This window comes from Prionailurus bengalensis, chromosome D2 (assembly GCF_016509475.1).
Source record: "Prionailurus bengalensis isolate Pbe53 chromosome D2, Fcat_Pben_1.1_paternal_pri, whole genome shotgun sequence".
Classification (NCBI taxonomy): domain Eukaryota; kingdom Metazoa; phylum Chordata; class Mammalia; order Carnivora; family Felidae; genus Prionailurus; species Prionailurus bengalensis.
Genome location: NC_057351.1, coordinates 45,819,915 through 45,847,711, shown reverse-complemented (window position 1 = coordinate 45,847,711; position 27,797 = coordinate 45,819,915). Strand labels below are relative to the sequence as shown.

The following is a 27,797-nucleotide window of genomic DNA, read 5'->3' as shown; positions in this document are numbered from 1 at the left end:
CCCAATGAAATGCCTAACAATATCTGGTTCCTTGAATCAGGACATAAATGTACTTATGTTTGTCCTTATTTCCCATCAAGTTATACTCACTGAAAGGAAAGACTAACTTCTACTCCCTGTTGCCCCCACATCACCTAATTCCTGGATTGGTGTAGACGGCTTCTCAATGAATACTGCCTATGTAAAACTAACATCATTTCATAGTTGCTGTCTTCAAGAAGGAGCAAGAAATTTGAAGTACCAATATAACCACAGAAACACTACACAGAAAACAGAAAAACACAGGAAAAATATTTCCAGATGCCAGTTATAAATAATTTACCTCGTTTTTCTAGAGACCTCTACAAAATGCTTAATGAACTGTTGTGGTTACCCGGTCTCTGACAAATCTGCAATCTTCACAGAGTCAAAATTAAGATTAAAGATATAACAGTATTCCATTTGCTTCAAATACGGGTACATGATACAGGTATTCCCCATTCCTGGATTGCCATTCTTTTAGAAATCTGTCAAAATCAACCTAGGAAAGCTTGGACCATTCTCTGCAGTGGTAAAGGTAAACACGGCAAAATAACTTTGTATCAGAGAATGTGGCAAATAATTTTCTTTTAATATTTGTTTCTGGAACGTTTCTAAATTTTAAAGCAGAGAGGATTAGTGGTACAAATGTTAAATCATTTCAGTCAATTCAGATTAGATACTAAGACAATCCAATTTTAAACAAACCCCAAAGATGCAGCGGAAAACAACTGGCATTTTGGAGAATTCAAATGTTTACTGTACATGAAATTAGTTTTTAATTTACTTGGCATTTTGCATTTGTTCCAAGTTAAAAATCTTAAGTGTTAATGATAGCTAAAATTTCCTGAATACTTTTATCTAGTATTCCAGGTACTATATTAGTGTCAAGCACTTCACATACAGTACCTTAAATTTTATAGCCCTATGAGATTATGTGCTATTATTACTCTCATTTGACAAATAATAAAACAAGCCCAAAGATGTTATATACCCTGAACTAACCTGGCCATATAATTAGATTTGGAGCATGAATGTGAACTCAGAGATGACCCTAAAGCCCATGTTAACAACCACTATTAAGTTTGGGCTCCTTAACTTTCTAAAGAATTGGCAGATTTTAACCAAACCTGATGTATCAGGAGACAGGGTACCAGGAGACAGACATGTATTAACACCACATTAGCTATATTTATGATATAATCCACCACCCTGAAAAAGAATGGCGGCTAGTAAGTTTTCTTACATATTCGCATATAATTTAAAAAACAGATTTCAATGAAATTTAGCTGGTCCAGATATTCGGGGCAGGCTTTTGTTTGGGGAATGCTCTCATAAATCTTTTAAAAGAACATAAATTCACGGTTTAGATATGCCTTTAGTCCCATGTCTGATCATAAGCTTCTTAAGGCTAGTAAACTCTTCATTTTCACATCTTCCACTAACCCTCTGAGAGTAATGGAAGTCTCATTGGTAAGCATGGTGCTGTAAAATAAATAAAATCTATCATTCAAAAACTCTTAGGTTACTGTGAAGCTTTTTTCTAGAAGAATGGATATTACAGGAAATATGTGACTTAACAATTTTCTCTGCTTCTGAAAATTACAAAAGTCTAAGTTTCACTGCTGTTCTTGACACAGGATTCTGATTATCACGCAAGGACTCTTTTTGTCCTAGTATGTTTTCTGAAGAAAAACCTATCTGGTAACATTTCTATCAAAAGAGTTCCAACAGCTTCAGTTGATAGTTCTAAATCCAAAGAGGCTAAGCAACTTTTCTATGGCTCTAGAACTCAATGACAAAGTCCAGAAGACAGAACTGAGAAGTGAACCCAAGTTTGATTCCTGGACAGGTCTAGTTTCACCTACTGCCCTGAATGATAGGACAGCTCTTATTTCAATACTCCTGTCATCTTTTAGGTAGTAAAGTCTGTTGACTCAGAACTCATTTCTGAAATCAGAGTTCAAGTTAATCTGCATAAGAGTAAGACAAATTTTCTAAATGTTCATGTAAGAGCTTATGACTAAGACAACAAGCATCACAGCTCACTGAAATAGGCAAATGATTCATACCTAGAGTTATGTGGCTATAATGACTTCCTTGCACTACATGAATCAGAAAGGCTACTACCTATACCATTGACTTGACCAGAGACCTCTAGAGAGCTGGCGCTTTCATGTCAGACATTATTTGACACTTCTATATTTGCAACACAGCATCTAAACTACCTGGTCGATTCAAATGTGTCCAAATTCACTTCACAGACAAATCAGACTAACATGAACCAGACTTCCCATCCAAGTACTAACCAGGCCCGACCCTGCTTAGCTTCCGAGATCAGACGAGATCGGGCGCGTTCAGGGTGGTATGGCCGTAGACAACTTGAACCAGACTTCTATTCAACAACTTCTTCAACTGCCACTAGGATAATCACTTAAATAATTTCAAGTTGTTTCACTTGAGAATCTTCACAAGGTAATTTCCATAATATTGGGCATTGAGTTAATATTCTAACATCATTAATTTGGGTGGAATTTATTCTTTAATTGCCTTCCCAAGTGGCCTTTCTCCCAGGATCTAAAGGAATTTAAAGGGTGTAGTTTCCACCTGTTCTGGGACACTTAAGGAGAACCCATTCCAGTGCTATCTCTTCCTTTTAACATAATTTAGAGTAGAATGAGGAATGACTACTAATGGGTACAGGGTTTATTCTTGGGGTGATGAAAATGTTCTGGAATTAGATAGTGACCAATGCAAAACTTTGTGAATACACTAAAAACCACTGATGCACACTCTAAACGGTAAGTCCTATGGTATGTGAATTGTATCTCAATAAAGCTGTGATTTTAAAAAACAAAAGAATTCCATAAGCAAAACAAAATAAACTGGTTTCACATGTAACCTGACAGTGAGCTACTGCCAAAGGATTGTATCAGTAAACCTTACTGAAATCTGACATACTAGGCAAAGCAATGAAAGTTTGGGATCTCAAGATTTTCATCCCTTATCTTAATAAAGTATCATTTCTTTTTTATTTGTACTCTACATCAGATATTAATGGGCTCACCTCAAATTCGCTCATATCCAAAACAAATGCTAAAATTTATTAAGCAGTGAGTGGGAAAAACGATGTAACTTGGGATAAATCGGTATTATTTGGAGTTTTAGGCCCATATGCTTCACCAAGATAGAATTTTAAATTAAATGTTTCTAAAAATGCTATTACAAGTTAAACATTTCTTGTTTTTAATTTTTTTTTTTTTTAATGTTTATTTATTCTTGACAGAGAGACAGAGCATGAGCGAGGGAGGGGCAGAGCAAGAGGGAGACACCGAATCTGAAGCAGGCTCTGAGATGTCAGCACAGAGCCCGACTCGAACTCACAAACTGTGAGATCACGACCTGGGCTGAAGTCAGATGCTTTAACCAACTGAGCCAACCAGGCGCTCCTAGAAATTAAACATTTCTAATAAAACTTTTAGGTAGCCTATTTCCCATATTCTAGCTTTTCTGCTTAGTCATCAGAAACTTCAAAAGCAATAGTCACCAAAAGACAAATGCAATCATTTTTAGACTCCTATTGAAACATCACTGTCTGTGCATGATACACATACTTAAAAAAAAACATTTTAGACGAGGTTTTATTTTAGGATAGCAAATGGTTTAGAAGGGATAGAAAAAAATTGATACTGAAATTGATAAAGACTGGACTTTAAATCTTATTAACTGCAAAGAGCTTTTCATCAATCAGACTTTTATTGAACACTTACTATATTCCAGGCTAGGTGCTGGAGACACAGATGCAAGACAGGCCTGTCCTCAAGGAGGTCCCATTTTGATTTCTTGCTTGCTTTTGTCAGGCACAGCACTAAACATGTTCACTTAGAGCATCTGACCTCCTAGGTTAACCCACAGCAGGAAAATCTGAGATAGACATTACAAATGACTGTAAGACTGTAAGGCTGTTAAGACTAAAAAGTTAGATTTGGAAATAAATAAAGCTGTTGTACATTTAGACCAACTTCCTAACTCTACTTCCTAATACAACACTGCACTGTAAGTTCCAGATTGTACTACTACAAAAAAATAGTGAAATGACCGAGAGTATAACTAATACCTTCTTTAACACTCATCACTTACATAACTGTATCATTTAAAGGCATATCTATATTTCAAAGCATCCTCTTCCATTAAAAGATATTTCCCTTTACCTTCAAACTCTCCATCTGAGTACAGTACTGAACAGTTGCTGAATGAATGAATGAAATAAACAGATGTTCTAATTGTCAAGAAGGTACTTGCTGGATGCTTGTCTCCAAACACAATGGACTGACAGACCAGAATTCTACCGAAGACTACTGAATTTCAGAGGTAAAAATAGTAACCACTGAACACTGATACCATGTAGTCAACATGTTATTAAGTTCACAGTAAACATCTGATAGGTTCTCTCAGAAATAAAAATCAAAAGCGTTCATCGCAACACTCTAAACCGGACTTGATCCTACCATCTAAGGATTGGGAACACAAGGGCAAGACAAAGAGAGGAGAGGGTGGGGTGAAAAAGTCAAAAGGTCACCACCGAGTGACCCTCAAGAGAAATGCCCGCTGACCACTGAAGCTCGCTCACAGCGTGATGGACACCTTCCACGCAAGTCGCGGGCCGGGCTCCCCCTCACAGCCCAGCGCTGAAAGCCACCCCAGCCTTTTTCGAAGCTGCTGCCTGTGTTCGCCCAGAGCCTTAGCACAAAGAAACCACCGAGAAACAAACCACGGACCCTGTGGGCGCCAGGAAGGCGTCCGGACCCGGCAACCGGAGGAGCGCTCTCATCTCCCCATCGCCGAGAGAGGCAGCCAGGGCGCGGCGGGCCGCCCAGGCGCCTCCGTCCGGACCTTCCTCGAAGTGTTTCAGAACTTGCCGCCCGCCGCTTCCCCCTCCCCCCCCCACCTCCCCGCTCCATTTTCCCCTCCCGACGCGGATGCGGGACCCGTGCAGGAGGGCGCGCGAGGACTGACGGGTGGAACTGAAGTGGCGGGCCGGGGGCTGACGGCCTGGGCGCGCCGGGTCTCTCAGCCCCACGCCCCCTGGCCGGCCCCAGCCTCCCCAGCCGCTATTGTTCCCGCGCCGCCCCCGCCCGCCGCGCGCCCCCAGCCGGCGCGCGCTCCCGCCCCCCACTCCCGGGAGGGGGTCAAGGCTGAGGAGAAGGCGGCGGCGGTGGCGGCGACACAATAACATAAACACGGCGGGGCCGCCGGCCGCCCCGGCCCTGCGGCACCCGCCGCACTCACCCCGCAACGCAGCGAACGGCGACAGGAAAGCCCGCCGGCGGGACTGGCGCCGTCCAGGCGCTCGCCACGGCCGTTACCCAGGGCTGCTCGCGGCTCTGCGTTCCCGGCCGCGTCGTCCGGCCTCGGCCGCTCCGCTGAGTAACAGGGACGCGGGCCGTCACCGCGCACGCCCGCCCACGTCATCGCGCAGGGCCCCACCCCCGCGCCTCGCACACGGCTCTTGGGGCGGGGCAGCCTCGGGGCCCGGATTGCGGGGGCGGGGCTCGAAGTCTGGGGCGGGGCTACTATAGGGGCCGGGAGGACTTGCGGAGGTCGCCTGGAGGCGGAGCTGCGGGGAGAGCTTTTGAGGGCCAAGTGTGAGGGGCGTGTCGGGGAATCGGAGGGGGCGGGGCCCTGCTCTTGGCACGTGGCGGCGTGTGGCCGGAACTCTAGGCTGCTGGCCGGGGGCGGTCCACCCGTGGGAGCCAGATCTGCTGGGGCTCGTTGCCTCAGGGTTTGGAAGCCGGGTGTGCTTAGACCAGACCCACGCGGGGAGGAGGCACCCGGATTCTGAGCACATACCCGGGAGACAAAATGTCCATTACATTGACCGACATTACGTTCCATTCTGGGGACATGTGCCCCGGGCCCAGCAACCTACAAGAAGGAATTGTTCTTTTCAGCCTCCTTGGAAAAACCTGCCTCGTGTTTTCCCCAAATCCACCTCGTGCCAGATTCAATGCATTACCTGATTTATCTCTCACCCCAGAAGAGACAAATTGGGAAGCCCTTAAATATCCAACAATGGGTGGAAAGGTGTGTACATTACATGCATCTTATGCAATGGAATATATTTTATCAATTTAAATGCCACGTGTTCAAGAAACTTAAGGATGCAGGAAAATGTTCCAATATATCATTAAGAGAAAGAAGGAGGTCTGCCTATATAATGATCCTACCTATATATTATGTGTACATAGAAAAACCTGAAAAGAAATCTGCCAAATTATTTTAACAGTAGTTTACCATTGGACTGTGGAATGAAAGGTGAATTGGTTCTCTTTTATACTTGGGAATTTTTTTTCCATGGTTTCTAAATGGAACAGTTATGTTCATAATCAGAAAAAAAGTACATTAATAATGAATATAAATATTTGTTGAATAAATGAGTGAATTCAGGTACACCATCTTCCCATGTCCTGGTGGGCTGGCCTGTTTCCAATGATTCTGAAATGAAAAATAAATGCGAGCAATCATTCATACATTCTCTTCCCATTTCCTTGCTTCCTTTTAGGCTTCTTTATTTCCTTCCTTCATATTTCCAGTAAATATGTATTTTATACCCATTCTGTGCCAGGCACTGTGCTAGCACTACAATGGAGCTTAAAGATGTAATGAACATAAAAAGGAATTAATAATGGTAAACAAATGCAAAATGATCACTGCATTATAATATAAATTGATATGGATATAAGGTATTATGAAACCAATTAATAGAATTAATAAGGCTAGGAAAGTCTTCCTTGAGGCACTGCCTCTTCAGCTAAGAGTAGATTTAACTGGGCAGAAAATATTTCAGACAGAAGTAACTTGGTGTGTAAGGGTCCTATGATGGCATATAATTGCTTGTAATATTCTCTTATTATTGTTTTTATTTCTGCTGTGTTGGTTGTGATCTGTCCTCTTTCATTCTTGATTTTATTTATTTGGGTCCTTTCCTTTTTCTTTTTGATCCAACTGGCTAGTGGTTTATCAATTTTGTTAATTCTTTCAAAGAACCAGCTTCTGGTTTCATCTGTTCTACTGGTTTTTTGGTTTTGATAGCATTAATTTCTGCTCTAATCTTTGTTATTTCCTATCATCTGCTGGTTTGGGGTTTTATTTGCTGTTCTTTTTCCAGCTCCTTAAGGCGTAAGGTTAGGTTGTGTATCTGAGATCTTTCTTCCTTCTTTGGGAAGGCCTGGATTGCTATATACTTTCCTCTTATGACCACCTTTGCTGCATCCCAGAGGTTTTGGGTTGTGGTGTTATCATTTTCATTGACTTCCTTATACTTTTTAATTTCCTCTTTAACTTCTTGGTTAGCCCATTCATTCTTTAGTAGGATGTTCTTTAGTCTCCAAGTATTTGTTACCTTTCCAATTTTTTTCTTGTGGTTGATTTAGAGTTTCATAGCGTTGTGGCCTGAAAATATGCATGGTATGATCTCGATCTTTTTGTACTTACTTAGGGCTGATTTGTGTCCCAGTATATGGTCTATTCTGGAGAACGTTCCATGTGCACTAGAGAAGAATGTATATGCTGCTGCTTTAGGATGAAATGTTCTGAATATACCTGTTAAGTCCATCTGGTCCAGTGTGTCATTCAAAGCCATTGTTTCCTTGTTGATTTTGTGATCAGATGATCTGTCCATTGCTGTGAGTAGGGTGTTGAAGTCCCCTACTATTATGGTATTACTATCAATGAGTTTCTTTATGTTTGTGATTAATTGATTTATATATTTGGGTGCTCTCACATTTGGCACATAAATGTTTACAATTGTTAGGTCTTCTTGGTGGATAGACCCCTTGATTATGATATAATGCCCTTCTGTATCTCTTGATACAGTCTTTATTTTAAAGTCTAGATTGTCTGATATCAGTATGGCTACACTGGCTTTCTCTCAGTGATAATTAGTATGATAGATGGTTCTCCATCCCCTATTTTCAGTCTGAAGGTGTCTTTACATCTAAAGTGGGTCTCTTGGAAACAGCATATAGACAGATCTTGTTTTCTTATCCATTCTGTTACCCTATGTCTTTTGATTGGAGCATTGAGTCCATTGACATTTAGAGTGAGTACTGGAAGATATGAATTTACTGCCATTATGGTGCTTGTAGGGTTGGAGTTTCTGGTGGTGTTCTCTGGTCCTTTCTAATCTTTGTTGCTTTTGGTGCTTATTTCTGTATTTAGTTCTATGTATCTATATATCTATATATATTTTCACCTTTTCTCCCCTCAGAGAGTCCCCCTTAAAATTTCTTGCATGGCTGGTTTAGTGGTCCCAAACTCCTTTAATTTTTGTTTGTCTGGGAAACTTTTTATTTCTCCTTCTATTTTGAATGACAGCCTTGCTGGATAAAGAATTCTTGGCTGCATATTTATCTGATTCAGCACATTGAATATATCCTGCCACTCCTTTCTGGCCTTCCAAGTTTCTGTGGATAGGTCTGCTGCAAACCTGATCTGTCTTCCCTTGTAGGTTAAGGACTTTCTTTCCCGTGCTGCTTTCATGATTCTCTCCTTGCCTGAGTATTTTGTGAATTTGACTATGATATGCCTTGTTGATGGCCAGTTTTTGTTGAATCTAATGGGAGTCCTCTGTGCTTCCTGGATTTTGATGTCTGTGTCTTTCCCCAGGTTAGGAAAGTTTTCTACTATGATTTGCTCACATAACCCTTCTACCCCTATTTCTCTCTCTTCCTCTTCTGGGACCCCTCTGATTCTGATGTTGTTCCTTTTTAATGAGTCACTGATTTCTCTAATTCTTAAATCGTGCTTTTTGGCCTTAATCCCCCTCTTTTTTTCTGCTTCATTGTCCTCTCTAAGGTTGTCCTTGATATCTCTGATTCTCTGTTCTGCTTCATCCATCCTTGCCGCCGCTGCATCCATCTGTGATTGCAGCTCAGTTATAGCATTTTTAATTTCATTCTGGCTATTTTTTACTTCTTTTATCTCTACAGAAAGGGATTCTAATCTATTTTTGACTCCAGCTGGTATTCTTATTATTGTGATTCTAAATTCTGGTTCAGACATCTTGCTTGTATCTATGTTGGTTAAATCCCTGGCTGTCATTTCTTCGTGCTTTTTCTTTTGGGGTGAATTCCTTCGTTTTGTCATTTTGAAGGGAGAAAAGGAATTAATGAGGAAGAAAAATTAAAATTAAAAATATTAAAATTAAATAATTAAAAACACAAACACACACACAAATCGAATTAATGATGCTAGATTCTAGGTGTGTTTTGTCTGGGTGTTGATAGTGGTTTGACAGATTAGAGAAAAAAAAAGGGGGGGGAGAGAAAAACAAAGAAATCGTTTGAGAATTTGAAAAATGAATACACTGATGTAGACTAAAATGAGATGATGGGAGTAAAATAGAATTTGAAAAAATATACACAAAAGTAGAGAATAAAATAGAAAAAAATTAAAGAAAATGAATAAAAATTAAAAATAAATATGAATATTTTCTTTTTCTGTATTCAAGAAAACGAAAAGAAAAAAGAGAAAAAAGATTTTTAAACAATTTTAAAAAAGGAAATTGTTTGAAAATTTGAAAAAGTGAATACACTGTAGTATATTAAAATAAAATGATGGAGGTAAATAGAATTTGAAAAAATTTACATAAAAGCAAAAAATATAGTAAAAAAATTAAAGAAAAAAATTTTTAGTAGAAATTGAAAGTAAAAATTAAGTTTTTCTCTTTCTGCATTCAAGAAAAAGAAAAGAAATGAAAAAGAGAAAAAAGAAAAAGAAAGAAAAAAAAGGAAATCATTTGAAAATTTAAAAAGGTGAATACCTTGACGTAGACTAAAATGATGGAAGTAAAATAGAATTTGAAAAAATTTACACACAAGTAAAAAATATAGTAATAAAATTTAAAGAAAAATATTTTTAAGAAAAATTGAAAATAAAAATGAGTTTTTTCTCTTTCTGTATTCAAGAAAAAGAAGTGTAAAAAAGAAAAAAAAAAGGAAGATAGAAAATTGAATAGATGGACCTGCTAACAGATTGAAGTAGGACTGAAATTATTTCGTTTGCCCCTAGAAGTCAGTCTATGTCGCGCTTTATAGTCCATAAACTAAGCCAGGGGTGAGACTTGGGTTCTTGAGAGGAAAGTTGGCCCAGTTGGGTGGGGCTCAGTGTAACAGCTCCATTCTCCACTAGATGGCGCTGCTAGCTTACTGGGGTGGATTGTTGTGGCACTGGTAGGTGCGTATGTGCATGCGCAGGAGCGGTGAAAATGGCACCATCCAGCCACCCAGTCTGTACTCCCGGATCAACAATCACTCACCCGTCCTCTGTCTTCAGCTTTCGCCCACTCCCCACTTTTTCACTGTCTGTGACCAGGCCACAGGCAGTGCCTGTCTCCTGAGTTTTGTCTCAGATGCAGCTATTTTCCCTGGCCCCTTACTTCCGAAGGACTGTGGCTTTGACCCGTTCTGTCCTTCCGTGGGAGCGTCTCACTGAGCAATGACCAAATGAGCAATGGCTGAATGTGGGCTGCACCCAGGAACGCTTGCTGGACCCTGCTGTTGCTGGTGCCCCGAGACTGTGGCCAGATGCCAGCCTGTCCCAGAAAAAGTTCGCAAGATAGTGTAGCAGCAGTGTTTCAGGGATTATGGGAAATCACAACACACATCTGGCACCAGATTCACCCTTAACGACCTTGTTCCAGCACCAGCGAATGTGGCCGTTTTCTGGGGTCTGCTGGGACCAGGAGGCTTCAACAGTCTCTACAAAATGTCCTTCCAGCAGTGGAACTGCTTTTCCCCATGTGGCCCGAGAACTTCCCAGACCCCACTCTATTCCTGGGGATTCTCCCTTCCCACCAGAGCACCACCAGGTATCAAGCTGCGGAGTTGCAGACTGCACTCCCCTTGTTTACAGTCTTAATGGAATTTAAACCCACTCCTTTCTCCTTTCTCCCTTTTTAATTTAGTCCCTGCAGCTGTTTCCAATTTTCCACTTTTCTCCAGCTGCTTTTGTGGAGGAGTGCTTTTCCTGTATCCTCTCCCCCTCCAGTCTCGATCCTCTCTCCACTCACAAAAGCACCTCCCTTCCTGCACCTTCTCGTTCCCCAAGTTCACTTCTCTGCACCACGTACCTGCTGAATTCTGTGGTTCAGGTTGTGCAGATTGTTGTGTTAATCCTCCAGTCAGTTTTCTAGGTGTGTAGGATGGTTTAGTGTTGGTCTGGCTGTATTTCATGGATGCAAGACACACAAAAAACTTCCGTGCTATTCTGCCATCTTGGCTCCTCCCTGTTAAAATTCTGCAAGGGTCCTATGATGAAAGGGATCAAGGTGAGTTGGAGAAATTGAGGAAAAGCCAGTGTTTCTGGAAAAACAAAGAGCTATGAGAAGAGGTTGGGAAGACTGAAAAGAGACCAGATTTAGTGCAGTCATACTACCCATGTTTTTGTTCTAAATGCAATGGGAATCCCTGATATGCTTCAGCAAAGGGAGCGGAATGATCAAAATGGCATCTTGAAAAGATTCCTCGTTTGAAGGAGGTCATGTGGATATAGGTCTAGATGGCAGATGTTAGAAGCTTGTTCTAGGGTGATGGTCATGGAAACAGTAAGAAGAAGGATCTGAGGATCATTTAGGAGATCCAATGCACAGAATTTGGTGACAGATTAGGTGGGTAGTGAAGGAAAGGGAGTCGTCAAGGGAAACTCATAGGTTTCTGGCTTGTGGCCAGAGATGGATATTCGTGCTGGTTCACTGAGATAGCAATCTTGGCAGAGGTTGAAGCTTGAGTGGAAAGACTACATGAGCAGGTAGTTTGAAGGCTTTTGATCTGCCCTAAAGAGACCCCGGATATACAGAGCTGGGCTCAGGCAGAGAAGAGATACATGTTGAACATTCAACATACATTCATGATGAAAACTCTTAAATATTAAGCATAGAAAGACCGTATCTCAACATAATAAAGCCCATATGCCATATATGACAAGCCCATAGCTAAAATCATACTCCGTGTTTGAAAGCTTTTCCCCTAGGATCAGGAACAAGACAAGAGTGCCCACTCTCATTACTATTCAACATAGTTCTGGAAGTCCTACTGGAACAATCAGGCAAGAAAGAAATAAAAGGTATCCAAATTAGAAAGGAAAAACAAAAATGTCTCTGTTTGCATTTGACATGACTTTGTATACAGAAAATCCTGATGATTGAACCAAAACCTCTTAGATTGAATAAATGAGTCAGTAAAATTACAAAGATATAAAATTAACACAAAAAATCAGTAATGTTTCTATACACTAACAATGAATATTCTGAAAAAGAAATAAAGAAACTGATCTCATTGACAACAGTATAAAAAATATTTAGGAATAAATTTAACTGAGGAAATGAAAGATTTCTACTCTGAAAACTACAAGACATTGATGAAAGAAATTGAAGACACAAATAAATGGAAAGGTATCTCATGTTCATGAATTGGAAGAATTAATATTGTTAAAAGATCAATATTACCAAAAGCCATCTATATATTCAATGTAATCCTTATCAAGATTCCAGTGGCATTTTTTGCAGAAGTAGAAAAAACATGCTTAAAATTTATATGGAATTACAAAAGACCCTGAACAGCCAAAGAAATCCTGAGAAAGAACAACAAAGCAGGAGGCATCATACTACTTGGTTTCAAGCTATAATATAAAACTATAATCATCAAAACAATATGGTACCAGCATAAAAATGGGCAGATCAACCAATGGAACAAAACTGAAAGCCCAGAAATAAACCCAGGCCTATATAGTCAACTAATATTTGACAAGGGAGCCAAGAATACTCAATGGAAAAAAGACAGTCTTTTCAGTAAATGGTGCTGGAATGATTGGATATCCACATGTAAAAGAATAAAACTGGGCCCATAACTTATACCGCTCACAAAAATTAACTCAAAATGGATTAAAGACTTAAATGAAAGACCCAAAATCATGAAATGCTTAGAGGAAAACATAGGAATAAAGCTCCATGGCATGGGTCTCAGTAATGATTTTTTGTATGTGAAACCTAAAGTACAAGCAAAACATGTGGAAGTACAGAACCAAAAAATTTCTGCACAGCAAGAGAAACAATCAATAAAGTGAAAAGACAGCATATAGAATGGGAAAAAAATTTCCAAAACCACATAAAGGGTTAATATCTAAAATATGTAAAGAACTTCTATAAGTCAATAGCAAGAAACCAAATAACCCAATCAAAAAATGGGCAAAGGACCTCAATAGATATTTCTCCAAAGAAGATATATGAAAAGCCAATAGGTACATGAAAAGATGTTCAACCTCGCTGGGAAATGCAAATTTATTATCTAAAAAAAAGTTTAATGTTTATTTATTTTTGAGAGAGAGAAGGAGAGTAGGGGACGGGCAGGGAGAGAGGGAGATACCGAATCCAAAGCAGGCTCCAGGCTCTGAGCTGTCAGCACAGAGCTCAACATGGGGCTCGAACTCACAAACTCACAAACCGTGAGATCATGACATGAGCTGAAGTTGGACACTTAACCACGCAGGTGCCCTGTAAATGCAAATTTAAACCACAGTGTTACCTCATACCTGTTAGAATGGCCATCATCAAGAAGAGAAAACAAATTCCTGCATGAATGTGGAGAGAAGGGAATCATTGTGCACCATTGGTGGGATTGTGAATTGGTACAACAACCATGAAAAACAGTATGGAGGATCCTCCCACCCCAAATTAAAAATAGACCCACTATATGATCCACCAATTCCACTTCCGGAAATACATCCAAAGAGAATGAAAATACTAACTGGGAAAGTTGTCTGTACTCCTATGTTCATTATTTACAATAGCTAAGACATGGAAACAACGTAAGTGCCCATTAATGGATGAATGGATAAAGACATTGTGGTATATATGTGTATAGTAGAATATTATTCAGCCATAAAAAGGAGGAATCCCATTACTTGCAACAACATGGATGGACCTTGAAGGCAAATGCTAAGTGAAATACATGAGACAGAGAAAGCAAATACTATATGATCTCACTTATATGTGAAATATAAAAAAAAAACCAACAACAACAAAGCCAAACTCAGAAAAAGAGATCAGATTTGGGGTTACCAGAGGTTGAGAGTTGGGGGAAGGAGAATTGGTGAAGGTGGTCAAAAGGCGTAAATTTCGGTTATGAGATAAATAAGAACTAGGAACATGAACCACATGATGTCTAGAGCTAATATTGGTATAGGATGTGTAGGAAACCTGTTGAGAGACTAAATTCAGAGTTCTCATTGCAAGGAAAAAAGTTTTTTCCTTCTTTTCTTTTTATTGTCTGTATGACAACATATGAGATGTTGGATATCAATATCATACCTCATATCTACATGAGAAAATGGATGTTAGCTGAACCTATTATGGTAATCTTTTCACAATACATGCAAATCAAACCATTATACTGTATGCCTGAAACTTATACAGTGACGTAGATCAATTATTTCCCAATAAAACTGGCGGTGGGGGGAAGAGATTAATGACATTGACAGAGAGTAATGACTTGAAGCCTCGGGTATGGAGGAGTTAGCCTTAGGCCTGAGGGACAGTAGGTAGTGAGGAAGAAGAGAAAAAGACCAGGAGCCAGGCCTGAAGAACTTCAGAATTAAATGACCGCGGAGAGTCTGCAAAGGAGCTGCCAAGGAGGTAGAAGGAAAGGGGAATTCAGGAAGAAAGGAGTGTTTAATGGTATCAGTAAAAGAAGAGACTTGAAATCCCTTAGAACCAGGAGTGGATGAAAATGTGCTGAGGAATGAATGGGAGATAGAAAAGGAAGGTAGTGAATATTGATTGAGTTAGGCAGGGAAAGAAGACAAACATATTTTACATCTAATAGGAAGGCTCTGTTGAGAGAGAGAGAGAAAAGAAGAAATAAGCATGAGTGTTAAGTGTCCTGGGAGAGCATGGGTATGGCTGGACACACAGATGGAATTATTGGCTGGCACCTCCTACTCCCTGCCAGACCCCCAGGTAACAAAAGACAGCATAATCAGAACAGTTGTGAAGTGAGAGGTGTTGCCAGGACAGAGCTCCTGCGAGTTTCATGTTCAGTTCTGTAATGTTATTGACAGCCTCTCTTTCATTCAACAGAGATAGCTTCTGAGTTAGCATCAGCCTACCACTGTCAGCTTCTAATTCCCTACATCTAGAAAGGACATCCCACATGTTTATATATGCATGTGTGCATCTGTGTGATTTCAGAAAGCATTTCAGTACTTGTGATTGAATGTGCCCATCGCGGATATTCTACAAATTCAGAATGCTTTTTGTACCCAGATGTGGCTCTGGGCCTCGTTCCTTCTCATGGCATTGTTCTTTGTTAACCCACTATGCTCCCTTGTTAACCTACAGGGGGCTAACTCAGAAAAAGAGGAAGAGCTAAGGAATTCATGTTTTTTGACTTTCGCCCCAGGGGAGTTGCCTTGGGGACAGCGGTTTCTTGGCTCCCTCTGAGGCTGAGATGAGGGGAAGGAAAGAGGAGAGGTTACAAGCCCCTTAAACCCAGTCTCTGCTGGAGTCCTGAGAGATGGTCACGAAGAGGTTGCACCCTGTCCAGAGAATCTCTTCCCTTGTCATTTTCACTAGACCACACACATACACTAGACTGTGATGGAGTTGGACCTTTGGCTGAGTCAGGTGGATCTCACTAAGCTGTTCAAAGGTACAGAAACCAAAAGTCGAGACTTGATCTCACTTCCTAGTTCCCTGATTTCAATTCAGGGGTGAAGAGTCAGGGAGAGAGCATTTACTGACTAAGGTCTGTGGAAGGACATCTCCAAGGACACACCTTCTCTCCTAACCCCACCTCTACCACTGTCCTCCTTTACCTTCACTTTCAAACTTCCCAGTCTGGTTTTCCAACCATGCCCCTGATCCTATCTACTCCCTCTGGGAGAGGAAGAGGTTCAGCACCTTGGTCAGTCACCCCCTGGCTCTGGGATGGTCTCTGAGGCTCTTTGGAGGTAGAGGCTGCTGGCTCCAGAAGGGACAGTTCAGGCCCTGGTTGTGTGAGGAGAGGAAAGATGACTGTTCACCTTGCCAACTGCTCTCTCCCAACTTCGAGAACGATGGGTCATTTCCTCAGGGGAAAGACAGGACCAAAAAGGAACGGAGGTCCTCAGTCACAACTTGAACAAAGCAAAGCAGATTTCTCTGATTTGAACCTACAAAAGAACTCCCCTCTTCACTTGGGCTTCCTCTTTCCCTTTACCTCTATGTGTGCACATGGTTTTCAGATACACACAAGAGACAACACAGCTATGCAAATCTATAGACTGAGTACACACACATGGTCTCATTGAAAAAATGGTAAGCATTTATTCCTCTAAGACACTGGTTCTCAAATTGTGGTCCCCACATCAGCAACATCAACATCACCTGGAGACTTGCTGAAAATTCAGATTCTCAGACCTACTCAAGACAAGCTGAATTAGAAGCCTTAAAGGAGGGCCCCAGCCATCTGTGTTTTAATGAGCCCTCCAACTATTTCTGGTGCCCACTAGGATACTAGCTCTCAAGTCAGCCAGCTTGTTCACATCACCCTGGGAAATTTTAAAACTACTCATGCCTAGATTCCACTTCTGGAGATCCTTCTTCAAAGGTCTATCAGACTTTTGTAGTTTTTCAAAACCTCTCAGGAAATTCTGATATGCAGCCAAGATTGAGAGCCAGTGCCTTAATTCAACATATTTTCTGTTCTTTAAAATCTCAGAGCAAAATTGATAGGACCACCTGCCCTCCACTAGCGTTTGGGTTTCAATTTCTCTCTTGATCCTTACTTTCATTAGTGGCTCCCTTTTCCCTAATGTTCTGCCTGCCCCCCCTCCCTGCCCCCCGCCCCACCCAACCTTCCACAACTTAGATGTACCTCTGCCAAATTTTCCTCTTTCCATCCACATTCAGATATTGAAGATATTCTGTATTTATTCCCTAGAGATAAAGAGAAAGGGAATTGAATAGGAGAGAAAGAATATATTGTGGAGGTCCTGTAACTAATAAAATCCTTCTTGTTATTTTAAATAAATATGTATTTAGGAAGAAGGCTTTCCACCAGACTTCTCAACAAGAACTCTCGGCCTCAGTCACAACTATTTAGCCTAGAATTTCTACCAGCCCGGTGGAATCTTGCCATTTGTAACTCCTGTACTGCAGAAAACCTGTTCAGACCCTGGCAGAGAGAAGGCAGTACCTCATTACCGGCCTCGCGTCCTTGACATCTTTAGGAAGGACCGGTGTCTATCTCCACCTCCATCTCCCCCTCCATGGCTCCCTCCCTCACCCTTCAGATATAAAACTAGAACTCATGCAGACTAGCATTCTACAAATGACCCTTTGTCAGAGAGATCCCTGTGAATTCCCACACATTATCAATTAAATATTAAAAGGCTCTCTGTGGTGGTATTGGGTAATAGGACAGAGATTCTGGCATCCCTGGAGGGTTAAGAGTCATTGCTTGCAAGCGGCAGAATTTTGAGCCCCTTAGAAAGCCAAAGTGATGCTAAGAGAGATGTTTCCCTGCTACTGCCTTTCCAGGGGCCTCTGACAGGACAGGATTTGTCCCATTTTCCTGACTCCTGGGGTAATCTGAGGCCCTCTGATAGTCCTGAGAAGATCTTCTTGCTTCTAGAAAGCAGAGGTCTCTAAGAGACAATCTGACACAGAAGTTTCAACACCCTCTTATCCTGTTCCTGAAGCAGATTTCCATACAAGGCAGCTTTGCTTCTGAGGGTAGGCTCCAGTGCCCCTCATGCCAAAACCAGCAGGATTAGTTCTCAGCTTCAAGTTGACATAGTTGTATCAGGCTGGCCAGCTCAGTTTGTTGTGAGATTAAGAAGGCAGAGGAGAGGAGGGTGCCTATACATGGGAAAAGGCAGGGGAATGTGCCATAACCCTTCAAGGCATGACATTGGAAATGAAGGACAATTACATAGAGAAGTAAGTGAGCATTCTTTCCTGAATCCAAGGCAGTCTACACTCCAACTGTAGCTTGAAAGATACACAATCCAGGGTAAATAGAGGAGAAATTTATTTCTAGGGTTGCTAAGTCATGATGACTGAATAAGGTCTCAAACCCAGACCCCTGCCTACTTCCACCCACCCCTTCAGTATTCTATTTCCTTATAAAGTCAAGATGAGGTTGGTAACTGTCAGCCTATGCAGAGCAGGAAGCAGGACTTCCCTTGGAATCAGCAGGAAAAGTAGGGATGTCACAAGTACCTTCTTCTCAAAGGTAGGGCCATGGCAAGTGGTTCTCTCTACCACTAAGCAATCACACAAGGTCTGTATGGGGGTGTCTGTGTAGATACAGGGACCATGCTGTTTGGATTACCTTGTGAGGGCACATACTCACCTATTTAGAGAAGATGGAGTTACACAAAATGGCCTCAGATTCAAATACTGGGCTCACTCTGCCCTCACAGCAGGCTGGGGCATCAGGAGGCAGAATTTCCCCATTGTTTCAAAGGTCTACAGCCCCGGGAAGGAAATCGGACAGGGCTGAAAGAGGCAAGCCAAAGAGAAAACCAAATATGGAGAGCTGGCCTCAGAGGCAGAGATATTAACCATAACAAAACAAGACAAAACAAAACAAACCCACACAGATACATAGAGACAAAATCCCCCCGAAGAGGCTAGCCAAGGCACTAGATTTCCCCCTACTCCAAATGGTCCTACAGCTTATAGATCGGAGGGAAGATGCTTAAGAGTGTTGAGTAAACCGTGAAGTCAAGGAGTTTTGAATGATACTCAGTAGGGATTGAAAAGCTTGGAATCAAAAGGACATAACTGTAGACTTATCTCCAGAATCCTTGTCAACCCGGGGAGAGAAATAGAGACAGCACTTAAAGGAGTGTGGCCAGGAGCTGGGGGTTTCCTGGACTTATTGAATGGAAAGATAGAGGACAAGGAGGCTGAAATAAGGACTTCTGGACCCAGGCTGAGCAGGAGGAATAGTGAAGCCAGTAGGGGACAAACAGACCGGGGCAAAATTCATACAGAGAGCACGCGCTTTCTATTCTTTGGGACGGAGAATGGTTGTCAGTGCACATAAGGAGTGCAAGAGGGAGACAGACAGGAATTGGATGAGATACTACAGTTTACACATCCAACATGGAGCAGCCCCTAGGTATGTTTACAGCTGTGAATGGTTGGCCAGAAGCGGATGTCTCAAAGTGAGTAATCGAGAAACGGTGAGTCTTTTGTGTTGGGCACAGAGTTTGATCAGATGTTCTTGCTTGTGTAGGATGGGCCCATTTTGTACCTGTTGCTCCAGGGTAATTACCAATAGGGCTTCCCACACTCTCAGAAGTATCCAGGTTTGAACGACTACATTCGTTGGTGGCGGCAGTAGCAAAAGTAGCGGTCGTGGCCGTGGCCAAAGAAAAAAGAGAGAGGCAGCATGAGGGCGTGCTGGGTCCTCTGCAGCACGCACCTTCCCATCAGTCTCCAGAGACTCTCCCTGGGGCATCTTCACAAATATGAACTCTTTGGCCTGAACTCAAGACCAGAAACTACCCACACTCAGGCTTCTAATGTCATGGTTCTGGGTAGAGGACTTTCAGCTAAGTACTCAGCCTTGGGGTTAGCTAACTTCTCTCTTCTCCATGCATATCACAGGGTCAAGAGGTGGATAGAGTGAGAAAGGCAATCTCAGGAAAGCGGAGTCAGAGACAATTTGGGTGAGTGGCCCAGCCAGTCACTTCCATTTTCCCTCTAGTGGACTGAACTTGTCTTCAGCAGCTAGGCACAGTCAGTTTTCCATACCAATCCAATGTATCTAGCAAATACTGCTTTCCCATCTTCCTGACTGGGGGTCCTTAGATGGAGCACAGATCAGAAAGAGAACATTGGAAGGGCGCCTGGGTAGCTCAGTCAGTTGAGTATCCGACTTCAGCTCAGGTCATGATTTCACAGTTCGTGAGTCTGAGCCCTGCATCGGGCTCTCTGCTGTCAGCATGAGGCCTGCTTTGGATCCTCTGCTCTGTCCCCCTCTCTCTCTGCACCTTCCCTGCTCATGCTCTCTCTCAAAAATAAATAAACATTAAAAAAAAAAGAAAGAGAACATTGGAATAAAGTCAGCAGGCCTGTGGAAGTATACAACTCTGTCCATAACCGAGAAAGGTTTTTGCCCCTGGTTTGGGCGTGCTGGTACCAACAATGGGTACCCTAATTGTCCTGGAACCATTCATACTGTGCCCTTGGATCTCAACATTGTGCCTAGAGAAGATGACCTGCATGAGACCAAAGTTCCCCTCAGAGGTGAATTGAAGTCCAAAATTTCATATTGTCCTCATATGACTCCATGAGAAGTAACAGTCAGACTCTTGTTCAGATGAGGAAATCAGTTTAGAGAGGCTGGGTAACTTGCCTAAGGTCACCCAGTTCCTCACCAGAAGAATCTGGAGTTGAAACTCAGGTCTGGCTCCAGTCACTGCCACTGCTGCCTTCCGAAGCATGTGTTGTTTTCCTCTTTAATTTCTAAGAAATGGTTGCCTTAATTAGGCAGTGTTGCACATCAAGTAGCCCTCAAAGTCATCCTGACAAAGAACCTTGGCATTTCATGGTCAAGGAGGTTGGGTGTGGTTCCAGGGGTGGCCAGCAGGTGTCACGGTCACTGGTCAGATGCAGTGCGCTGAGTCTGCATTGCTGGACATGAGACTGCGCTGTCCATGTTCTTAGAAAGCCTCTCTTTTCAGCAACTTGACAAGAGCAAAGAAAAACATCCTGGACAATGCACGTCACTCCTGTCTTTATGAACTCCTGCCCACGTTCGGATGCACGCTTCATTCCAGGGGAAGAAATCATGTTGACATTGAGCTCATGACCCAAGAGAATGTAAAGAATTCCTAGATTTCTTAAAGAAATGCTTTATTTAAAAATATTTTTTCCTACAGATAATGACTATAGAGGCAGCTGCAGAGGGGCAGTGTGGTAGGCTTCTCCAGTACTAAGCCGTTTGTACACAGGCCTCCTTTACCATCCTCCTTTGCATGCCATGGAGTGTGTCTGTCACAGAGTTGATTTCAGCAAATTACGATGATTAACGTGTATCCGTGTCTGTGCCCATTTAATTCTCACAATCTTTCCATTTTAACAGAGAGGGAAAGCAACTCATCCAAGTTCCTGTAGCCGGCGAGTGTTAGGATTGGTGGACGAGTGAGTGATGGAAGGATGGGGAAGCCTTAGTGTTCTCATGCTTTTCCAGGCCAAGCCTCCACCTGTGGATGGAAAGCTCAGGTCGATCAGAGGGGACAGCAGGTGCTGGGCGTAAGGCCTAGAGAGGCAGACCTCTCTTCCCCAGGGCTGTTTGGGTAGGGGCATATAGCTATGAGAGCGGGACTGCAGAGCAAAGTTGTAGAGCACTGCCTTCCATCTCAGGGGCCAACAGCATCACCTTCATCACCAGTGAGTGTGAGCCAAAGCCACTGTGGGCCATTTATGGTTTAGTGCTGTCTCATTCATCAAGGAAAATATTTGGTCAAGAAGTGGTGGGAAAGTAGTGTGCTTGGTCCTTTTATTACTGAGCAAATCCAAGGAGTCTACTGCTCCCTGTGGTATGACAGGAGTAATGACAAAGGGTCTGCCTGGGCCAAGCTCCCCTTGCCAGTGATTGAGAAAGAATCGAAGAATGGATCCCTTTCCTGAATTTCGTGCTTCCTTTTTCAGCTGGGCGCACAAGAGGTTATCTGTCTCTTTCTAGCACCTTGCCAGCAACTGGAATATGTTGCCATGAGAAGGAAGGACACAGGAGCTTGGTGTCCTCAAGCTTCATCTTGGTGGCCTTGACTTGTTTTTGTCTACATCTGCTCTGCCTCCCAAGGGCCTTTGTTCCTCCTCTGTTTGCTGAGCTGGCTTCAGTGGATTCTGGCCCCAAAGCACTGCTGCTTTGTCTCTGAGCTCCAGACTTGTCTTCTTCTCTCCCTGGGCTAGAACATACCATTGAGATCATTGCTCCTGAAAGGAGAGCCACACCAGGTGACATGAGCAGGGAAAAGGTGTCTGCACGCACAGTGTCTGACCCTGAGGTGGCTCATTCTGCTCAGACTGTGAGGACCCTCCCTTTGCCTTCTTCTTGTGACTTACAGAGTTGGCCCGTAGAACCTTGCCATGAGAATCTTATTAAAGTATGTGCCTTCCTTTCACTTATGGTTCACAGAAAAAATAATGCCCAAATTTTATCTCAGTAGGTGGTAGCAACACTAACTAAGGTCAGTCATTCCGAATCACACATATTTGTCAGATGCCCCTGCACCTGATCAGGTACACTTAGCAGAAGTTGAAAGTGAAACCCTGGGACAGGTAAGTAAAATGGCAGGTCCCAGGCCCTGCCCCAACATTTCTGACTGGTGTGCCAGTCTCAGCTGGCTCTGTCCCTCTCCCCCATTCCCCCACCTTCCCTGTGCTTTCTGATCACATAACAGATCTTACAAAGTCTAGCCCTGTTCTGCTTAGCACTGTCTTGCCCTGGGACAGCCCTTCCTTGATATTTACCAGGATCCTCCTTCCTTTGTATTCAAAGCCCCCTTTCTGCCAGTCTTCTTCAACAACTGCCCAGGCACCATCCACTCCAGATTTGGGATCTGGGTGTCTGGTCTGTAAAAGTCCCTGCCCTCCCCCACTGAGGGGACATGCGTTGTCAGGCATTGAGCTAGTCTTTGGCACTTGTCCGTGCCTTGCCCCACCCATCTTCTCCCCTCTCTGGGCCTCCCTTTAGCCTTCTTGACTCTCTGACCCTCTACACAACTCCCACCCCCTTGGGCCCACCTGCTGCTCGTCAGCTTTGCTATTCCCTTCAAATTGATCACCATCTCAGTCTTCCCAGGATTTGCCACAAATTGTTACCGTTTTTAAGTCTGAACCTCATCATACGGATGACTGTGTGTCCTACTTTCCTGAAACAATTGAGGCCATCTGACATGAGATTTCTCAAATTCTCCCCCCATCAGCCTCAAAATTTCTGTGTCCTTCCACTCAATTTCTTCCCTTTGTTCCACCTCAAAAAAAGAACTACTTCACAGACTTCTCCAAGGCTTTCTTCTAGTGGTTCTTCCATTGGTTCTTCTAGTGGAAGGAATACAGGGTTTGAAGTGTGACCCTTTGGGGTTCATTTTTTTTTTAATGAAATTTATTGACAAATTGGTTTCCATACAACACCCAGTGCTCATCCCAAAAGGTGCCCTCCTCAATACCCATCACCCACCCTCTCCTCCCTCCCACCCCCCATCAACCCTCAGTTTGTTCTCAGTTTTTAAGTCTCTTATGCTTTGGCTCTCTCCCATTCTAACCTCTTTTTTTTTTTTCCTTCCCCTCCCCCATGGGTTCCTGTTAAGTTTCTCAGGATCCACATAAGAATGAAACCGTATGGTATCTGTCTTTCTCTGTATGGCTTATTTCACTTAGCATCACACTCTCCAGTTCCATCCACGTTGCTACAAAAGGCCATATTTCATTTTTTCTCATTGCCACGTAATATTCCATTGTGTATATAAACCACAATTTCTTTATCCATTCATCAGTTGATGGACATTTAGGCTCTTTCCATAATTTGGCTATTGTTGAGAGTGCTGCTATGAACATTGGGGTACAAGTGGCCCTATGCATCAGTGCTCCTGTATCCCTTGGATAAATTCCTAGCAGTGCTATTGCTGGGTCATAGGGTAGGTCTATTTTTAATTTTCTGAGGAACCTCCACACTGCTTTCCAGAGTGGCTGCACCAATTTGCATTCCCACCAACAGTGCAAGAGGGTTCCCGTTTCTCCACATCCTCTCCAGCATCTATAGTCTCCTGATTTGTTCATTTTGGCCACTCTGACTGGCGTGAGGTGATACCTGAGTGTGGTTTTGATTTGTATTTCCCTGATAAGGAGCGACGCTGAACATCTTTTCATGTGCCTGTTGGCCATCCGGATGTCTTCTTTAGAGAAGTGTCTATTCATGTTTTCTGCCCATTTCTTCACTGGGTTATTTGTTTTTTGGGTGTGGAGTTTGGTGAGCTCTTTATAGATTTTGGATACTAGCCCTTTGTCCGATATATCATTTGCGAATATCTTTTCCCATTCCGTTGGTTGCCTTTTAGTTTTGTTGGTTGTTTCCTTTGCCGTGCGACCCTTTGGGGTTCAAATCCTAACTTTGCCATCTGTTATAGCTATGTGCCCTTGGGCAAATTATTTGACTTCTGTGAGCCTCAGTTTCCTAATCTATAAAATGGATATGATACTCCCTACTTTCTAGTATATGTGCATATGGAATCATATGTAAAAAGCCTTGACAGACAGTAGGCCCTCACTAAAGCAAGCAATTTCCTGGTCCTGCTCTTGTAAGACCACTCATCGTCAATCCCTCCCTTGTTCTTGAGTGCAACTTTGGCCATTTTTGAAACTTCTCTATGGGTTGGAGCACCTTACCCACTTCCTGGCTGGGTGACCTTGACTAATTCAGTCAACCTCTTCAAGCTCTAATCTTCTTTGAAAAGCAGTGAATAGACATTGACTTCACAGGGCTGCTATGGGAGATGAGCAAGACTGGGCCAAAGGAAGTAGATCTCTACAAGGTCATCAAGAGTGCTGTCTGGGTCACTTTTAGTCTACTGAAGTACAAATATTCCATCATCCAGTCAGTCTGTATTTTTTGAGCCTCTGTTCTGACTTGGGCCCCATTCCAGGTATATGGGGGTGGCAGACATTCTTGGTGTCTCACTCAGTAATCACACCCCTCCCATCTTCCTTGGTGTCAGGACCCTAGTTTGTGCAGACATCAGGGGGCAGGTGATCTGGAAAGATGGGTTTGTTCTCCTCTCTAGGGAGAAACCACGATTGATCAGAGCCAATCACTGCCATCCTATTCCACTATGGTTTAACGGCGGCCCATGACCTCATGTGGACAAAAATATAAAAGAGGAAGTTAGCTAAGATTCTGAAAAAGATTCCAAAGAAATGTGAGAGGATGAAGTCTTTTCTCTCCCTTATGACACGGTTCGGTCAGGATGTGAGGACTGGAGCTGCAATGGCCATTCCTCAGTGTGAGAAAAACAGAAACGTTAACCCAAGGCTCTGGGGCTGTTGAATTGGCAAAGACACATTTATGTCAGAATGTAGATGTCCTTGAGTGTTTGAGTCACTTTCTGTTGTTTCACTTGCCACACGCAGCTGAAAACACGCTGCAAGCAGTAAGCAAGATGGATAAAATTCCTGCCCTCATATAGCTTATATCTATTGGTGGGGCAATAGAAAATAAACAAGTCAAGAAAGAAATACATATTATTAAAGTAAAAAAAGATAATTGGTATAAAGAGAAATGAAGAAAGCAAGGGGATTCGGAATGACGAAGACATGCTGCCTAAGGGTAGCCTTTCTGCGAAGGTTACACTTGAACAGACACCTGAATGAAGTGATGAAGTAAGTATGTGAAGATCTGAGGGAAGATTCCAGGCAGGGGAAATAGCATGTGAAAATCTTTGGACCAGGAACAAACTGGGACTGTCTGAAAAGCGTCAAAAATACCACTGTGACTAGATTACAGGAAATCAAGGAAAGAGTGAGGTAGCTGGTGTTAGATTGCACTTTGTGAGCCATGGTAAGACACTCGGATTTTACACCATTAGTGTGATGGACATTCACGGGAAGATGTTGAACAAGATGATGAGATGATCTGCCTTTGGTTTTGAAAGGACAGCTGTGACTTTTGAGTGAAGAGTATTCTGGGAAGGGCCAATTGTTGAAGCAGGACGAGCAAGGAAGCTACTTTGCTGTTGACATTAGAGAGGATAGTAGTTTCGATGGAAGGTAGGGGGTGATTCTAATGAGTCATCAGATCCAGCATTTATTTTTTTTTAATGTTTATTTATTTTTGAGACAGAGAGAGACAGAGCATGAATGGGGGAGGGGCAGAGAGAGAGCGAGACACAGACTCTGAAATGGGCTCCAGGCTCTGAGCTGTCAGCACAGAGCCTGACGCAGGGCTCGAACTCACGGACCTTGAGATCATGACCTGAGCCAAAGTCGGACGCTTAACTGACTGAGCCACCCAGGCGCCCCAGATCCAGCATATATTTTAAATGGCCTTCCAGTTGATCAGACATGAGATGTGAAAGACCTAGAGGAATCAATTGACTGTTAGTTTTTTTTTGGCCTGGGCCAATGGATGGAGGATGGTGGCATTTATTGAGATAATTAGACTGAGGAAGGAGTAGGGTTTAATTTGGTGGGGAAGGGGACTTTCGAAATCAACAATCTTCTCACAGATAAACTTAAATTTGAGTTGGTTATTTGGCCTCAAAGTGAAGATATATGGGTAGTTGCATAAAAGAATCCAGTTTAGGAGTGCTTGGATGGCTCAGTTGGTTAAGCATCCAACTCTTGATTTTGTCTCAGGTCATAATCTCACAGTTAGTGAGTTTGAACCCCGAGTTGGGCTCTGTGCTCACAGCTTGGAGCCTGCTTGGGATTCTCTCTCTCTCTCTCTCTCTCTCTCTCTCTCTCTGCCTTTCCTCCACTCGTTCTCTCCCTCCCTCTGTCTCTATCTCTCTCTCTGTCTCTCTCCCTCTCTCTGTCCCTTTCTCAAAATAAATAAATAAACTTAAGTATCCAGTATATTGGATATCCAGTATACTGGATATAAAGTATCCAGTTTATTGGAGGGGTAAGGGCTTTTCATAAATATGAACTTGGGATTCATCAGACTATAGATGGCAGGTAGAGACATGGGAGTTGAGATTTTATGGGGCAAGTGAGTGTAGAAAAAGAAGAGAAGGGTGCCATGGAAGCAATCCCCAGGCATTTCAACATCTAGAGGTCAGCAGAAGGGAGGAAAGCAGGCATGGGATGGAAGAAGTGGCCAGCAAAGTAGGAGGAAAGTCAGAGGAATTCATTCTGGAATCCCAGGGAATAAAGCATTTCAAGGAAGAGGGACTAATCCAGTGCTGCTGTAGATCAGGTCAAGTGAGCATTGGAGACCTTACCCTTGGACTAGGCCGCCTAAAAAATAGCCCTTTTCCAGGGCTCTTGTGCGGGGAGAGCCTGATTTGAGAAGAGGAGAGGAGACATGAGGAACAGACTGGAGAGAGCAAGAGGCAGGTAGACTTGACGCTGGGACCATGAAGGGGCTCTCTTCGGACAGATTCTCCCTCCTCAGTGTAGCTTGAGGTTATCGGCTGCACAGAGGGAGAGAGGAGACGGCATGACTGTGGCCTGGGGGAGTTGAGGGCAACGGGGCCAGGGAAACGTGGCAGGATTATTGGGCAGTGCGGTTGAGGTGTGGGGCCACCGGTGTAGAGTGAAACCGGTTGGCACAGGTTTGTGCTGTTCTTCAACCTGGTTCGGCTGCGTGGACATAGGGGTGCAGTAGGTGGAAGCAGAGAAGCAGAGGGGTGCGTGCCACAGCAGCAAACACACAGCGCTTACCGCGTCAGGCCGTGGTCTAATCGCTCCACACCCTGGACATGTGTCCACTTGCTTCCCTCTCGAACAGACCTACGAGCAGGTACTATCATCTATACTTCACAGATGAGGAAACACAGCAGAGAGAGAGCAGCCAAGCCAGTAGGTGGCAGAGCCAGGATTTGAACCCCGGTGGTTTTAGTCCAACAATCCGTCTCTTAATCATCGTGCCGTGTTGTAGCTCATGCTTCCACTTACACGCATGTGAAATTTTAGTGATAGGCTATACTAATGTAACCGATGTGGCAAAACTCAATGGCTTAAACGACATGTTTGTTTCCTTCTTAGCACACCAGGGAAAGTC

At 43.0% G+C, this 27,797-nt stretch overlaps 1 protein-coding gene across 7 annotated transcripts in view; it reads right to left on the bottom strand.

Moving 5' to 3' along the window:
* Positions 1-5,486, bottom strand: part of MAPK8 (mitogen-activated protein kinase 8) — a 100,070-nt gene extending 94,584 nt beyond the window's left edge. For 2 of the 7 annotated variants that reach the window (XM_043596825.1, XM_043596819.1), the window contains exons 1-2: positions 5,308-5,460; positions 3,789-3,942 (exon numbers count right to left, since the gene is read on the bottom strand). The gene's annotated coding sequence lies outside the window, so the exon portion shown is untranslated. Of the gene's footprint in view, positions 1-3,788; positions 3,943-5,307 lie in introns of all 7 variants that reach the window. The other 5 variants (XM_043596823.1, XM_043596818.1, XM_043596820.1 and 2 more) reach the window with 5 other exon arrangements.
* Between the last annotated feature and the right edge of the window lie 22,311 nt (positions 5,487-27,797).